This window comes from Sus scrofa, chromosome 6 (assembly GCF_054392235.1).
Source record: "Sus scrofa isolate SSC_HxYL_T2T_F1_AM1 chromosome 6, Sscrofa_HxYL_maternal_Yorkshire_Landrace_v2.0, whole genome shotgun sequence".
Taxonomy (NCBI): Eukaryota; Metazoa; Chordata; class Mammalia; order Artiodactyla; family Suidae; genus Sus; species Sus scrofa.
Window position 1 is genome coordinate 135,628,167 of NC_139388.1, and position 16,375 is coordinate 135,644,541.

A 16,375-nucleotide genomic window follows, 5' to 3' on the forward strand; every position below is an offset into this window, starting at 1 on the left:
TCCATCTTAAACTACCAAAATATAAGGCATAATAAAATTAAACATACATATAAGCATTCAATCTGAGGGAGAAACTCTCTCAAACTGGTCAATGGTAATATTAGTCTCTTTAATATTTTCTATATTTTCACCCTGTCATGTATTTGATTTAGAAATAATTCACCTCTAATTTTACATTAATCTCAGGCACTTTGAAAATCACTTTAGCAAGATTAACAGTAGCTTCTTCAGTACACTGTTAAAAATTTTGTTCAAGAAAATTTTGATGGTGAATATCTTTAATGTTAATAAATCATTAATAATAGTAGTTACCAAATTATATCCTTTATTCTTCCTTTCGCTAGGTCTTCAGTTCTTTAGAGGTGACAGTTTAGGCATTGGATGCCCATTTCTATGTAAGAAATCAAATGAAATTTGAATCTTTCTACGGATGATTATATTCTCTGGTTCCTCCTGGCTGAACTGGGACCTCATCTCATTTCTTTTTATTGATTGAATGCTACTTTCAAAGTGTTCCCACTCTGCTAATAATGCCTTTATGTCCCAGGACCCTGCACAGTGCCTGGCATTTAGTTATGCTTGTTAGAGCCTGGCAGGACTGCCATTGTCTTCTTAACCAGTGAGAGTGGTTTTAGATGTTTTACCGCAGGAATTAAAACTACATGTTCACCCTCTATGAGTGATATTCCACCCTACCAGCCTGTTGACTGCCCCTATTTCACTTGGGACTTTCTGGAAGCTTAGCTAAAATCCATAATAAACAGTCATGAACTTCTCAGAGACCCTGCCATGCAAGGCCTCACAGGATGCAAAAGTTAGTTTTAAAGAGTTTCACAGTCTTATCAAATTAGATGCCAAGGATATTCTTTACCAAATTAGAAATTATCACAATATTATCAATCCACTATACTTCAATAAAACATTAAAAAAAGAGAAACAGATTGTTCCTTTGAGCAATAACTAGACATATCTAAAAATAAAGAAAGAAAATCAGAGGAGAAAGGGGGTAAAAAAAGACTAAAATTGAAACATGGGAATGTCTGGCCTTTGACCAGACAAGAGTAGCAGTATGTCACCCAAGACCAAATCTCTTACTGTGCCAAGACTGAATGGTATAACTCCAAGTTTAAAAAAAAAGAAAGAAAGCAATGGATATTTTAAATTTGCTCTTGGTGGGAAAATAGTGGGAGTACTTACATAAAGTTCTCAAAACGTTTTTTAATAAAAATAATGCAAGTTTTCTTTAGGCTCAATATGTTTGTTTTGTTCATTGCTGTATCCTCAGCATCTCAAATACTGTAACATAGATATTTATTCAATAAAGATTAGTTATATGAATATTAAACAAATGAATTTCAGCAGAATGATATAGGCTATCTGCCTGGCACCCTTCTTCTAGCAACTGTTCCCTTTCACCTTCACAAGGTCGGAATAAAAAACAAATGAGTGGTGACTCAGACACCTGACCATAGCTGATTGGTTCAGGAGTAGGTAACTCACCCAAACTGGGCTGATCATAACCCCTCACTCCTTTCGTTTCCCACTCCAGTCAGGGTGAATAGAGCGGAAGTTCTAATCTCCCGAACATGGACAGTGAGTCCTTTCCCTGAGGCTCATGGCCTCTGATAAAGAAGGGGAACACACCGATCTTCTCGGGATGACTGATTCTCTGATATAAACTGCAAGAACTGTTGACAGCCTTATTTCTCAATGAGATGTAGAAAAGGATTCTTGATGGGATTTCTACACCTGTCCTATTTGTCCTCAAGACCCAATGCATTTATATTCTTCACTTGTGTGAAACACATGAGCATTAGCAAAATCAATTCTTTAATTTTCTTGAACTAGCTCAAGGTCTGTTTTTCTTTACCTCTTACTCATTTTTTTTATTTTTATTTTTTATTTTTATAGCGGCACTTGTAGCATGTGAACGTTCTCAAGCTAGGGGTCAAATCAAAGCTGCTGCTGCCGGCCTGTACCACAGCTACAGCAACACCAGATCAGAGCCACATCTGCAACTTACCCTGCAGCTTGTGGAAACACCAGATCCTTCATCCACTGAGCAAAGCCAGGGATCAAACCAGCATCCTCAGAGAGACATCGCTGGGTCCTTAACCTGCCGAGCCACAACAGGAACTGCAAGAGTTCTAATTTCACTCTTCTCCTCTCCCTCCCTTTTTTATTTCCTTCCTTCCTCCCTTTAAAATTTGTCATGGATCTATCTATTTTCTGTCTAAACTGAAAATTCTTTTAAAAAGAGGTATTATTTCAAAATGGATCACCTGTAATAAGTTGTCAGTTCCCTGAAGACTGGCGTCTCTGTTCTGGGCATAGAGTGAACAGTCATGGATCGAGGAGAAGTTTTAGTTTCTCAAATATGATTACGCATTTGTGTTGATACATGCTCAGAGGCTTAATATAGGAAGATTAACATTATTAACAGAATTTTCTTTCTTAATAGGTTGTTTTCTTCCCATTAAGCCTGAATGCTATATGTTTCTTGACAGCATGATTGATGTAATTATAATTTCTAAGTGCCAATTATGGAAGCCAGAGAGCACAGTATGCTTACTCTGAAACTGCCAGGGTGCTCCTGGGTCAAAACATCCGAAAATATGTATGTTTACGACACATTCAGGATTTGTAGTGCTGGCACTCTTCTCTGAACTCTAATCCTAAAGGTTACCTGATCTTAATTATAACTATCTTTGCTATCTGGAATCTCAGCCTTTAAAATGATATTGTGAAGACCCTTGGGAAAAAAAAATGGAAGTTTATTGAAATGCATGTGATTTAAAAAAAAAAAAACCTTGAACTAAATAAAGCAACCATTAAAACATGTTAGCATTTAACATATTTAGTAATAATAGTTAATAGCTAATACTGACAATACTTACTAAATGCCATTAATAAAGAGCTTTATAAATATTGATTTATTTCTCATACAGTTATCTGAGGTAAGTATCATTATAATCCCCATTTTATAGTTAACTTCAAACCAGAGAGGTTAAAAAACTTGCCAGTTTCACTGATAATTTATCTGTCACAATTTGTTAGGGTCCTGGTGAACTCAAATGCTATGTGTCTATACATCCATGCTTGGTCCTAAGAGACTGAACTGACTGAAATAAACCTTCCAAATACTCCTTGAGAATCAACAATTTTACCTTTAGGTAATTTGCTTTTCTTTGGTATGCGGTGAGGAGAGTGTAGACTATAAAATAAAATGAAGAATGGATCTAAAATATTTGCAAAGAAAAATGAAATTAAAAAGTATTTAATAACAAAGCAAGTCAAGAAAAATGTTCTTTGGGTATACATTTGATAAAAAAATCATTTCACTTACCTTGAGGAGAAGGAGGGTGTGCTAATGCCACAAAAAGGATTTTTGGATTGAGAAAGCCTGTATTGCGCCCTATCTATGAGCATGAGCATGGTGCATCACATTTCCAACATTACAAGATTCATCTTTAAAAAGAAAGTAAGGATTTATGCCTTACTGCTCATGCATGGATTTTTCTAAGGAACAAAAAGACCTTTCAAGTAAAGTAGAAATCACGAAGTATTATCATTATAAATATATGGTATTATTAATTTTGTTAGTTCTAGGCTTTGAAATGTACCAGAATTGCCAATTAACCCTACCCAAACCCACTAAATAATGAAGTCTTTATTTATTATTGCCGTAGTATTATTTGCTTTAAAACACCCCATTAAAATGCAGCATGTTAGATTTAAAATATCTTTTATTACACAAATAATTATTCTAGTAGTCCAAAGACTTAAGAACTTAAAATTTAAGTACTTGAATTTTAAATTTCAAGTTTAAAATAGTCTAAGTATGCTTACTAATATTCTGAAGGTTTCCTCTTATTTTAATAATGAGTAATATTAACAGAATCACACCTTAGTTGTTTTCATGGTATACAGATAAAAAATAGTATAATCAGGAAATTGGCTTTCATGTTTACTACAGAGCAAAGGTGGAAGCAAGGATAATGGCAGCATTAAAATACTTGGTCCTTGTTAATTTTTTTATTCCTCTGAGTTATGTTGTAAATTAGAAGCTTACATAATGAGAGTGTCTTTCTTCAGAAATTTATATAGCTTCCTTAGGAATGTTGATATTCATTTATATAGTTACAAATTTTTCATTCATGACTTCCTAAGAAACATTTTAAGCAGATCGTTATATCAAAAACATCAAAATTACTTGATTTTACAATGTATTAAGTGCAGCTCTGTCAAGATCGCCACCAAAGCTCTGAATACTTTCTCATTCGTAGAGCTTGCCCTTCAGGATGAATAATAGGGAAATTAAATGGTACCATTATGTTTGAACGGGCTTTGTGAAGTCTTATTTTTATTGTAGAATATGGAATCAGGGGAGTTCCCGTTGTGGCTCAGTGGGTTGTGAACCTAATGAATCCATGAGGACTCGGGTTCGATCCCTGGCCTCACTCAGTGCTTTAAGGATCCATCGTTGCCGTGAGCTGTGGTGTAGGTCACAGACATGGTTCGAATCCTATGTTGCTGTGGCTATTGTGTAGGCCAGCCACTGGGAACCCCTAGCCTGGGAACTTCCATATGCTGCAGGTGTGGCCCTAAAAAGCAAAAAAAAAAAAAAAAAAAAAAAAAAAAAAAAAAAAAAAAAGAAGAAGAAAAAGAAAAGAAAATAGTATCAGGTTACTGTGGGAGATGCCCATTTCTCAGAAATAGAAAATAAGCACTACCAAGACAAGTGAGTAAGGGAAAGAAACAGCTTTGAAACATGTTGCCTATCAGAGTTGAGTTTAGTTGCACAACTTTAAATGTAGTTACTGCCAGTAGGTAATGGAGTGGAAAGAAATTGATGGGCTGGTAGACACATTTAAAAGCAGCTCAGCCTGGTAAACTTAGAGCTTTGGAAACAATTGTATCAACTAACTCAAGAAGAACTTTTAAAAATATTTTAAGGCCATAAACTTTCCCCACATAGTATCCACTCCGCCTTTGCCACCCACTCTCTATTTATTCTTCCCCTCTCCTTTTAATTCTTCTGTCAGATGTATGAAAGAATTAAGCATGTGACTTCAGAAAGTACATGATTCTTCTCCACAAGTTCATGGATTCCATGGAAACTAAATATAATCATGTTTAAAGGAGATTTTATAAAATATGTAAATAATAAATTTCTGAAAGAAAAATGTTATATTAAGTGTGGACAATTTTCTCTGGATACCTTTTCTATAAATGAATATGGAAATATCCATTGCAAGGGTGTTCACTTAGGATTCAAAGAAAAAAGTCAGTAGTATCCTATCTGCACCACTTATTAACTGAGTGACTTGGACAAAATTATTTAACTTCTCTGGGCCTCAGTTTTCTCACAAAATTTCCATATTAATTGTACCTATCACATAGAATGATTGCAAAAATGATCAGTTGCTATAAGTAAAGTTTGTATAGTAGTGCCTGCTATATAGGAAGTCCTCTAAAAATTTAGCTATTTTTCCTGTTACAGAATCTATACCTTATCGTGCACATGAGATAACTGAATTCCAAATATATGCAGGACCTCTGCAAGTGTACTTTGCAGTATCAGGAGGAAGGAAGCCTTTCAACTAGGCTTCAACTTTATCTTCCCTTAAATCAATAACAATCAGCTCCTCTTTTGTGTTACATGCTGTTTGTGTGCAACTCTGTTAACAGTTCTTACACAATGGACTTTGATTACATGTTTTTTTAATTAAAAAAAATGTAATTAATATTTTTTATTATTAAAATATAGTTGATTCACGGTGTTGTGCCAATTTCTACTGTACAGCAAAGTGACCCAGTCTCTCTCACGCACATGTGTGCACACACACACACACACCCTTTCTTCTTTTTTTTTTTATTTTCCCACTGTACAGCAAGGGCATCAGGTTATCCTTACATGTATACATTACAATTATATTTTTCCCCCACCCTTTCTTCTGTTGCAACATGAGTATCTAGACAAAGTTCTCAATGCTATTCAGCAGGATCTCCTTGTAAATCTATTCTAAGTTGTGTCTGATAAGCCCAAGCTCCCGATCCCTCCCACTCCCTTCCCCTCCCATCAGGCAGCCACAAGTCTCTTCTCCAAGTCCATGAGTTTCTTTTCTGAGATGTTCATTTGTGCTGGATATTAGATTCCAGTTATAAGTGATATCATATGGTATTTGTCTTTGTCTTTCTGGCTCATTTCACTCAGTATAAGATTCTCTAGTTCCATCCATGTTGCTGCAAATGGCATTATGTCATTCTTTTTTATGGCTGAGTAGTATTCCATTGTGTATATACACCACATCTTCCAAATCCAATCATCTGTCGATGGACATTTGGGTTGTTTCCATGTCCTGGCTATTGTGAATAGTGCTGCAATGAACATGCGGGTGCACACGCACCCTTTCTTATATTCCCTTCCATCACTGTCTATCCCAAGAGATATGTTTCTGTCTTTTTTTCTTTTTCTTTTTTTTTTTTTTTTGTCTTTTTAGGGCCGTACCTATGGCATATGGAGGTTCCAGGCTAGGGGTCGAATCGAAGCTTCACCACAGCCACAGCAATGCCAGACCCAAGCCTCATCTGCCACCTACACCACAGGTCACGGCAACACCGGATGCTTAACCCACTGAGTGAGGCCAGGTATCAAACCTGTGTCCTCATGAATGCTAGCCAGCTTCCTTTCCACCAAGCCACTACAGGAACTCCTATCCAAGAGATATATTTCTATCTTGACCCACATCTCCCCTACCTCCGGCTACTCATGAGATCATTGAAGCAGGCAAAATGTATCTTAGTTCTGAGTACAGGGCTCTGGAACACGCTAGTAGCTCAGTAAATATTTGTTGAATCAGTAAGTGAATGAATGAATGAATTCATAAATGAGTGATTATGTTAATTGTGGAAACTGACCCTCTAAGTATACCCCTGTTGAAATAAAGTCTCTTCCTGTCAGTCTTCTGTAGCTGTTTCTAATAGAGTTAGAATCAATTCTGAAAGGGTAAGACAATTTCAGTAACGTTGTCACCTCTCTTTAATAAATGATGCAATTTCTGAGTAAAGCAATTCACCTTCTCTTAGCTGTTGCAATTATTGACCATCTGATTACAAGTGTGTCTTGCCTTAAGTGGAAACGTGCTTTCAGGTGTTGCTACAATAAAGAAATTTAGATCAACACATATTGATTCTGCTGTATACTGAATAAAGTCCTTAACCACCTGCTTCCAGCATTTAACCAAAGTGATGCCCAAGGACTGTTCAGCTTAACATAACTATTCACATGAACTATGAAGCTGATTTTGGTTTTGGAGACTGAACATTAAAAATGGCAAGCTTCTAATTTACTCCAGAAAAAAAGAAAAACGAAATTTAGAAAAGGGCATTTAAAACATAAATAGGAAAAAAAAAATCAGAAAAACGAGATGAAAAGTGAGAAACTTCACAACTCAATCAATGTATATTTTTAATGCTTTGTAGATTTTTAATAAATATAGCTTTGTAGATCTAAGAAAAAAGAATAATCAGTCTTCTAAAGATGAAAGGTTGTTATCATGGGGTCTCCTCAATTAAATAACTAGTGGAGAAAATGCCACAGAAGAGTGATAAGGGGGGATAATTAAAAAAAAAAGGGAAGAAGAAGATATAAAGTTTACAGAAAACCTATAAATTGGTGAGAATATATTTCTTAAAGATCTTTTTGGGTCTTTCAAGAAAGAAATATGTTGTTAGAGGTCTTTATTATTTCAAACCCCTTACTCACTTGTTTTGCTTTCTTGAATGTGGCTTAACCTGAAAGACTATATTAGGCAGAGAATCCCCTTTATTTTCCCTCTGTATGGACTAGAGACCACATCTTTTCTACCACTTTGAAGTAGAGGGAGAGAAAGAGATTATTGAATAAAAGTGAATACCAAAAAAAAAAAAAAAAAAAAAAAAGACACCATTATTCAACAGTCTTTGTCAAGCACTTCCTCTATACAGGGCACCAGAGAAACAAAGACAGATGACAGCACCCTTTCCATGCACTGCTCATGATCTAATATTTTGACAAATTTAATGTGGTAACCAACAGGATAAATTATTCATTCCAGGAATCGAGCTTGTCAGTTTTATAAGCCAGGGTTAAACATTTAGAGTTGCTTGGAAATGATGTATTTTTTTCAGATTAGCCATAGATTAGGTAATAGAAATCTATGTTTTCCTCAACTTTTAAAAAATTTGCCTTTAATTTTTTTTGTATTAAATGTTGTTCCCACTGATAACTACACTTCATTTCCTTTCCTGAAAGAAAATATACCCATTAAGTGACAAATCTTGAAATAAGGAAAGAAAAATTTTAAATTTATCATTACAGGTAAGAAAAGTAACCCATTATCATGACGAAGAAAAATAGGTTTATTTTAGTTATAAGTACCTAACGATCGCTCAAATGTCATGCTAATGACTCAGTGCTTATTCACTCATCAGACAAAACACCCCATACTTAGAAGACTTCAAGGCTACATTAGATCCTCACTTGTCTGAAGGTCACCTGTAATTATTCACTCACCCACCTCACAGGGGCACCGGATGGAATGACTAATGTATCATTGATAACTACTTTAAATGGTATGTATTAAAAGCCAGATTCACATCTTGTATTCCTTTATGGAAAGTCACTGAAAAGGCAGGATAATGAAATAGTCTCTGGAGACTTTCAGCAAAAGAACCTGTCTGAATGGGTGAGAAATCATTTTTAAAACCAAGCGCACCAAGAAAGGACTGCAGCTGCTCTAAAGCACAGGCCCCCCGATGGTATCTTAACAAATACTCCAGACATACATTACATTACATCATTGCTGCCATCTGTACACAACACTATTTTTTGGTGAGAAGTGAGTGTGATCAGACACAGCTCTTGAGACTATTATAATTTTATTTTAAATGGATGTGTTTTAGTACTTCAGCCTTTAAAACAAAAAAACTCTTATATTTTAAGGCAGAATTAATTGCCTCTTTTAAAAGTGAAACAAATCTTGAAGTTGTGATTTAAATGCATATTCTTTTCTTTTAGTAAACTGTGAAAACACACCTCCAATATCTCATTTATTTTTCTACATTTAAGGAAAGAAATTGTAGCTTAAATCCATGGGGAAATCACACATTTTAAATCACCCATGCTTACTCTTATACGTTAATAGGAAAGAATATTTATATAAATGGAGAAAAATATTCTTGGCAGTTTCTGAGGCGAAGGTAAGTTATGAGCCAGGAGTTAATTAAACCTGAAGCCCAGGTATTCTGGATTATGGTGTGGTATGGCTTGCTCATAAGGAATGAGAATAGGAAAGAATACCCATTCCAAAGTGTCCATGTGTCTTTGAGAGTGAAGAGTTCGCAAACACAGAATCTCTTTAGAGGAGCAGCACCTCACCAAACTTTGGATTCAGCATTTTCTTAATCAGCTCTAAAACCAAGTAATGCATAATGGCAAAATTTCATATGAATTAGAGACATAAAGATAAAGTGGTTAGGGGATAACTGAAGTGCTAATAAGTATGCAAAAGTTTAGTAGGTAGAATGTACCTACTTCCTCCAAACATGTCCATGCCCTTGAGATCTGTGCATATTATGTTTCATATCAAAGGAAACTTTGCAGATGTAATTACAATAGGGGATTATTTTATTATTTTTATTTTGGTTTAGCTATGCCCATATATATTCACACAAACCCTTAAAAGCAGAAAACTTTCTCAGCTGGAGGTCGAAAAATTGCATCAAAAAAGGAAATCAGAGAGATTGGAAGCATGATAAAAATTCATGCTTACTGGTTCAAAGATAGAGAGGGTAGTGTGACAGAATACAAGTGATCTTAAGGTGCTGAGAGAGATTCTGGGCCTATAGCCATCATGGAAAGGGGGCCTTTAGGCCTAGGACTGCAAAGAACTGAATTGTGACATATTAAATTAGCTTGGAAGTGGATTATCCTCCAAGACCTCCAAATAAGTGTGAGTTGATATCTTGACTTTGTCCTGGTGAGGCTCTAAGAAGAGCGACCGGTCAGGTTCACTTGAACTTCTGATCTACAAAAGTATGAGATGATAAGTTTGTGTTCTTTTCAGCCACTAAATACGTGGCAATTTATTACAGTAATAGAAAACTAGTAGAAGGAGGTAACTGTTATACCTGATCATATATTTGCCTTGTGAACTCAGTGATAACAGTTAAACTTTGGCAACTGAGTTTGCTCTTGTGTTCTGGAGACATCTTTTCAATGAGCACACCTATTTGTAAGGCACCTTTCTGGATGCTGATGGGAATACGACTGCTGAAAAGACACTGTATACATACGCAAGGGAAAGACCAACGGAGAGGCAAATGGAGAGAGATCTGGAGTCAGATGACTATCTGCGAAAGAAGGGAAGCCTTCACAGGGATGTCAATGGAGATAAATCCAATGGGACAAGGGTCTTGGGATTGTTTGGGAATCTTGTTGCCACACCCATCCGAACACTATCATAAGCAATAAAGTAGCCCAAAGTGCAGTACACTCAGACTGCCATAAATGTAATATGTATTCCTGGTAATCACTTATAAAAATGTATAGAAAATTTTAAGAAATACTTTTTGAAGAAAGAGGAAGAGAAAAAATGGTGAGGTGGGCTACTTTTAATGGTAATTATCATAACCAGAAATAAAGTCAATTCCTAATGAGAGAATCACTTTGCTCTCTTGAGAACAAAAGAGACTAGGAACAAGGGTAGACACAGAGGCCATATACAAAACACATTTAATGTTTTGTAATTTTATATTAGAAAACTGGAAAATAATTATTATTATTTAATAAAAACTATATAAAAGCAAGATTGACCAAATTCTGCCTGGTGGAGCCTGTGTAATAAAAGATGGAGTAACAGTACTCAAGGTCAGGTCATTTTAAAAAAAGCCTGAATAGATATGATTGAATTGAAGAAGATTAACTGGGAGCAGTTCAGCCAAGAAAATTAAATGGATAAAAAATAATTGGGATAATAAGATGTTAGAAATAAGTTTCTCTAAGGAGAATTCCAGGTAGATATATATGCTTTCCTACATAGTTGAATAGATCCAATTTGCTGATTTTGGCTCATTAAAGAAGAGTCTCATCATTAGTAAGACTAAATAAGACTATAAGCCTTTTGCTTTGTTAGAGAGTTTAAACACTAGATTTTATGTCGGGAGAATATTGGACTTGGGAATATTGAGGCTCTCCACAAACTCTAGAATAATACAAATGCTTTAAAAAAGACAAATAACCCACTGTCCTATATAAGGACCTTTTGAAAAAGATAACTTTCAAACATAAACCTATTACTGAAAGCAAATGTACATTAAAATTTAAAATACACAAATAGACCACAGGGAGAAAGTTGTCTAACACCTGGAATTTTAATATATGTCATAAACCTATGAAAATTCTTCTCTAAGATTTAATATTTCTTATAGTGCTTATGATATCTTACTAGATATCTTACTATCATGATATCTTACTATCTTGCTTACTAGAACAAATGTATTATTTGTACTTGAGAATCTCAGATAATAGGAAATGATATAATTTTAGATGTAATTAATTTGTTTTTGTCTTTTGTCTTTTTAGGGCCACACCCATGGCACATGGAGGCTCCCAGGCTAAGGGTCTAATCGGATCTGTTGCTGCCAGCTTACACCACAGCCACAGCAATGCCAGATCTGAGCCATGTCTGCAACCTACACCACAGCTCGTGGCAACACCGGATCTTTAACTCACTGAGCAAGGCCAGGGATGGAACCTGTAACCTCATGGTTCCTAGTTATATTCGTTTCCGCTGCACCAAGACAGGAACTCGATGTAATTAATAACAAGTCAGTATCTCAAAAATCTCATTACTTAAGGGTGAAGATTTCTACAAATTTCAGTGACTGAAAAATAATGAGCACTCAGAATAATAATTTAGTGCATAAAAGTAACAAAGATTCATGTTTTAAAAACATATATTAGGAAATAAGATATAAATATACAAAACAAATAAAAAATATATAATGCTACATAATTTGAAACAGGGCTTGAATATTTTTTAATTTCTTAGGCAAAATGTATTCTGTTAAATACACATTTTTTTGACTTGTACTTTATTATATTTATAACAGAATTATCAGAAGAAATATAAAATAGGTATGCTATTTTATCATTTCTTTTTGCATCTTTCTTTTTTAATTCGATGAATATAATAATATTTATAGTTGTACAACCACCATCACAACCTAATTTTAGAACATTTCCACCACAAATCCCCAGTCCCTCCCTCATCCCTCCCCCCACCACAAACCTGTCTCATTTGATAACCGTAATGAGTTTTGCAAATTTTTTGAGTCTGTTTCTGTTGTGCAAATAAGTTTACTGCATCTTTTTTTAGATTCCACATATAAGTGATAGATGATGTTTGTGTCTCACTGTCTATACAGCTTCACATAGAATGATAAATTCTGGGTCCATCCACGTTGCTGCAAATGTCATTATTTCATTCCTTTTTATGGCTGAGTAATAGTCCATTGTGTATATGTACCACATCTTTATCCACTCCTCTGTTGTTGGACATTTAGGCTGCTTCCATGTCTTGGCTATTGTATACAGTGCTGCAATGAACATTAGGGTACATGCATCTTTTTGAGTTGTGGTTTTCTCTGGATAGATGCCCAGGAGTGGAATTATTGAATCAAATGATAATTCTATTTCGAGTTTTTCGAGGAACCTCTATACTGTTTTTCACAGTTGCACCAATTTTCATTACCACTAACAGTGTAAGAGCATTCACTTTTATCCATACCCTCTCCAGCATTTATTGTTTGTAGACTTTTTGATGATGGCCATTCTGGATGGTGTAAGATGGTACTTCATGGCAGTTTTGATTTACATTTCTCTAATAATTAATGATAGTGAATATTTTTTCATGTGTTTTTTGGACATCTGAATGTCTTTGGTCAATTGTCTGTTTAGATCTTCAGATAGTATTTTGTTGAGGAGTTTTTCTCATCAGGGATACTGGCCTGTAATTTTCGTTTTTTGTGGTATCTTTGGTTTTGGTATTAGGATGATGGTGTTCTCAAAGAATGAGTTTAGGAGTATACCTTCCTTTGCAATTTTCTGGAATAGTTTCAGAGAGATAGGTATTAACTCTTCTCTAAATTTTTGATAGAATTCACCTGTGAAAACACCTGGTCCTGGACTTTTGTTTGTTCGAAGTTTTTTAATCAGTTTCAATTTCAGGACTTGTCATTGGGTCCATTCATTTATTTTTTTAATTTTAATTTTTTTTGTCTTTTTGTCTTTCTAGGGCCACACCCACAGCATATGGAAGTTCCCAGGCTAGGGGTCTAATTGGAGCTGTAGCTGCTGGCCTACACCACAGCCGCAGCAATGCCAGATCCAAGCCACCTATGCAACCTACATCACAGCTCACAGCAATGCTGGGTCCTTAACCCACTGAGTGAGGCCAGGGATTGAACCTGCAACCTCATGATTCCTAGTCAGATTCGTTTCTGCTGCACCAAGATGGGAACTCAGATATTTTTTAATTTCCTCTGATTTCTTCAGTGATCCATTGGTTATTTAGTAGCATGTTGCTTTTCTGCAAGTGTTGATATTTTTTGCAGTTTTTTTTTTCTTGTCAATTTCTAGTCTTAGATCATTGTGGTTGGAAAAGATGCTTGATATGATTTCAAATTTCTTAAATTTTCCGAGGCTTGATTTGTGCCTCAGAATGTGATCTATCCTAGAGAATGTTCTGTGTGCACTTGAGAAGAATGTTTATTATGCTGCTTTTGGATAGAATATTCTATAAATATCTATTAAGTCCCTCTTGTATAATGCATAACTTAAAGCCTGTGTTTCCTTGTTTATTTTCTGACGGTATGATCCTTCCATTGCTGTAAGAGGGGTGTTAAAAGTTCTGTGCTGTTATTGTGTTATTGTCAATTTCTCCTTTTAAGGCTGTTAGCTGTTGCCTTATATATTGAGATGATTGTATGTTGCGTGCATATATTTATAATTGTATCTTCTTTTTGGATTGATCCTTTGATCATTATGTAATATCCTTTGTCTCATTTCATTCTTTGTTTTAGGATCTATTTTGTCTTATATGAGTATTGGTACACCAGCTTTCTTTTGATTTCCTTTTGCATGGATGATTTTCTTCAATCCTCTCACTTTTAGTTTATATTTGTCCCTAGAACAGAAGTGGGTCTCTTGATGACAGCATACATGTGAGTCTTAGTTTTGTATCCATTAAGTCAGTTTATGTCTTTTAGTTGGGGCATTTAGTCCATTTACATTCAAGGTAATTATTGATATGTATGCTCTTACTGCCATTTTGTTAATTGTTTTGGATTTGTTTTTGTTGGTCTTTTTTCTTCATTCTTCTCTTGTTCTCTTGTGGTTTGATAACTATCTTTAGCATTATGTTTGGATTACTCTTTCTAATTTGTGCATGTATCTATTGTAGATTTTTTGCTTTGCAGTTACCATGATGTTTTGATATAGGCAATTATATGTATACAAAATTATAAATTGCTATTATAAGTTGTTGATTTTAAGTTTCTGGTCTCTAATTACAAATACATCTCCAGTATCCTGCATTTGTAACCTTTTCCTCTCACTATTTCTGGTTTTGGTAGCATATTTGTGTGTGGATGATTTTCTACCTTTTCTATATGTATACCTTTACTGGTGAGCCTTGTCATTTGTAATATTTTTGTTTCTAGGTGTGGCCTTTTCTTTTCCACCTAGAGAATTCCTTTAGTGTTTATAGCAAAACTGGTTTACTGGTGCTGAATTCTCTTAGCTTTTGATTATCTGTAAAGCTTTTGATTTCTCCTTCAAATCCGAATGAGAGCCTTGCTGGGTAGAGTAATCTTAGTTGGAAGTTTTGTCCTTTCATCACTTTAAGTTATCATGCCACTCTGTTCTGGCCTGCAGGGTTTCTGCTGAAAAACCAGCCAATAGACTTATTATGGTTCCAGTCTATGTTATTTGTTTCTTTACCCCAGCTGCTTTCAAAATTTTTCTTTAATTTTGGTCAGTTTATTAATATGTGTCTCCTGGTGTTCTTCCTTGGGTTTATTTTATACGGTACTCATTGTGCTTCCTGGATTTGAGTGAATGATTCCTTTCCCATGTTAGCTAAGTTTTCAGCTATTATCTCTTCAAATATTTTCGTTGGCCTTTTCTCTCTTCTCCATCTGGCACCCCTATAATATGGATGTTGGTGTCTTTAAAGTTGTCCCAGACTTCTCTTAGACTGTTTTCATTTCTTTTCAATCTTTTTTCTCTTTTCTGTTCTGTACCAGTGATTTCCCGTAGTCTGTTTTCTAACTTATTCATTATTCTGCTTCCTTTTTTCTGCCATTGGTTCCTTCTAGTCATTTTTGTATTTCAGTTATTGTATTTTGCATCTCTACTTGCTTAATATTTAAATCTTTTATTTCTTTGGTCAGTGTTTCTTGTAATTTATTGGTCTTTGCCTCCAGTTTATTTCCATGATCTTTAATCATCTTTCCTATGATTAGTTTAAAGTCTTTTTCATGGATGTTGCTAATCTCTAATTCACTTGGCTGTTTTTCTGGGGTTTTTTGTTTTCCTTTATCTAGGTCATAATTCTCTGCCTTTTCATTTTGTATAGATTTTTGTTTGGTCTCCTTTTTGCAGGCAATAGGGTTGTAGCCCCTCTTGCTTATGATGTCTGCCCACTTTTGGCTGAATTTTGTACAGGGGCTTGCTGCAGGCTTCCTGAGGGGAGGGACCGGTGCTTGCCCACAGGTAGGTGGAGCTTATTCTTATCCCTCTGGTGTGTGGGGCTTTGTCTCTTGGTCTTATTAGAGGCAGCTCCGTGCCTAGGAGGACTTTAGGCAGCCTGTTTATTGATGTGTGGGGCTGTGTTACCATCTGGTTTGTTGTTTGGCCTGGGGATGCTTCTCAGCCCTGATTGGTGGGGCCAGATTTTCTCAAAATGGCTACCTCAAAGGGAATTCACATTGATGATTATTCCTGAGATCTTTGCCACTGATGTCCTTCCCCCACAATAAGCCATAGTCTCTGCCTGTTTTCCCAGGATATCTTCCAAGATTCATAGGCAGGTGTTACCCATATACCTATGGAGTCTCTGCTTTTCCCTGGGACCCTGTACACATGAAAGCCTGTGTGTGCCTTTCAAAAGTAGAGTCCCTGTTTCTCCCAGTCCCATGGAGCTCCTGTGCACAAACCCCACTGGCCCTCAACATCAAATGCTCTGAGGGCTCCTCCCAAGGCCAGACCCCAGGCATGGGAACCTGATGTGGGACTCAGAACTCTCACTCCTGTGGGTGAGCTTCTGTG